Here is a 2373-nt window from a genome sequence, read left to right on the forward strand (position 1 = left end):
CTGTCCCTCCATTTAGAAAGGCAGAGGCCTCACGGTGTAATTATTTTACATGTAGTTGTTTTTTCCCTGTGTAATAATATTCAACATTGCTATCAATACATTTAAAAAAAAAAGCCTCTCTGTGCAAAATGGGTTTAAAAACATAAACAGCTGTTGGATGCTGTTTGTCCGTGATTTGAACGGGGAACAAATCGTGGCAGGATCAGTCTGATATTATTTGTATCCAGCTGTAACTTTAGTGTATAAAGAGCCAACATCTCCAAAATGTCAGGAGTAGTTAGTCATTACAAGTGTTTGTGAACTAAAAATCAAGAATGTGGGATACTGTTTGTCCGTGATTTGGAGAGCCCAGCGCTGCTCCCGACGAAGGGAAAATTAATTTTGCAGGGGAGACCTACCTCAGCACATATGCAGGTGAAACCAAAGGGCAGATATGCTTCACCATATTTTCTAGTCTTTGGCTTAGAATGAAGTTGGTTTGGAAACATGTTCAGCTATGCTTCATCTCCTGCTTTGCGTTTGTGTGGGAGCCCCCTGCTAGCAGTGTCCAAGCATTGTTTTTTGTTTTTTTCCCTTTTCATACCGCCCCCCCCCCCCCCCCTAGGGGGCGGGGCCCACACTTTGGGAAGGTCTGCTATAAAGGATGGTGAAACAGTTGTTCTACAATATGAGCCAAGCAACAAGATAAAGGTTAAATATAGCAGCCATGGACAAGAGCCTTCAGTTCAACGTTCATATATTCATTATTTTCAATCGTAATGCAGTCAGTGTTGAAAAAAGAAACCAGCCTTGGCAAGGTTTTATTTTACAACAAGACTTTAAATGCTAATCAGGTGAATACACAGATTTAATAAATCTAAAGAGGTTGTGACCACTTTACCACCCCAACACACTCTCAGACAGTAATTAGCAATTCATGATAATATTATTTATATTCTTTTTAATCGGTCTGCTTGATGTTGATGTTCTTTTTAAAAAGAATAGGATACTCTCATCTGTTTTAAGTAAACCAGTGCATTCATATTATTGATTTTGTCCACTGAAACATCATTTAAACTACTTCTCATATACTTTGGCATAAACTTTGCTTTACTAATCTTTAACTTTATTTTTTTAAGGAAGGTGACAAAACATGAAAATCAGTGATGCCAAAAGCATTTCCTGTTTAATTTCAGCGCAACCCATCCATAACCCATAATTTCTAGTGAAAAACACGAGAGACGCTCCCCAACTCCTGTGGGTCAGACTGCCTGTTTAGTTCTGGTTTCCGAGGTATTTTTATTCTTGGCACATATCCTCACAAAATGTTTATATTGCACACATTACTCTGGCTTTGTATGTTAAAAGCAAAAAAAAAATGCTTTGTGTAAAATGAAGGCTTATATATCTACTGGGCATCTGTTAATGGGCACACATTCAGTTATTCAGTTGAATCTTCCTTGCTCTGTTCATATTACAAACAATTTCATGCATCTCTACATCTTTGTTCCCAAGCACATCCATTAGTTATGGAGGAACTGCCATCTCCAAACCTTCCAGAGGCAGTGTCCTACAAAGGTCACACATAGCCGCCACATAAACACTGTAGTGACACTTATATAACAGTCCGCATACTGAAAATAGCATAGCAACATCTCAAAATATCCATTTCTTTTAGTCCTGCACTGCTATTAAACTTGTTCATCATGTGCCTGCAGGGGCTATTTCATTACGTCCAAGACCAGTCATAAGAGTTTATTTAAAATCTCAGTTCACTCACTACTCAAAATAATGCACATTGCACAACTAAATATCAAATATCTCAGTAGGAAGGAAATATGACGTCACATGGGAAGGTACTACCTGTACGTTAGTTACAGTTTATTACACCCTCGAGGTACAAATTGTAAATCACGTATTTATAACCTGTTTAACATCATTCAGAGGCTAAGCTTTCGACACATATTCACTAGTTCAGCTGCAGCTCATAAGCACCTTCATGCAACTGTGGAAGGAGTGTTACAGACTCATGGCAATGGAGGAAAAGTGAGCATAAAATAACCCAAAACAGAAATGCATTCATTTTAATGCAACCCATCAAATCGGTCCTACCATACATACTGTCCTTAAAAGTTAAAATTACTTTTCTCACCAGGCATTTTCTACATTTAGATCTACATTACATGTCCAATAAATTTTTATGGCACAAGGTGCATGGAGAAGACAAAGATCTGATGACGTGAAGACAGTTTAAGTATTAGGGAAACTGTCGCTGGAGTCTTCACGTCATCCTACATTTGATACTGTGTCATGGATTGTAAGTTTCTTAAAATTGAAGCCCCTTCGGATACATCAGAAAAAGATGATTAGGATATTACGCTAGGCGGGACTCGT

The sequence above is a fragment of the Aulonocara stuartgranti genome, assembly GCF_965226115.1.
Source record: "Aulonocara stuartgranti genome assembly, chromosome: 3".
Lineage (NCBI taxonomy): Eukaryota > Metazoa > Chordata > Actinopteri > Cichliformes > Cichlidae > Aulonocara > Aulonocara stuartgranti.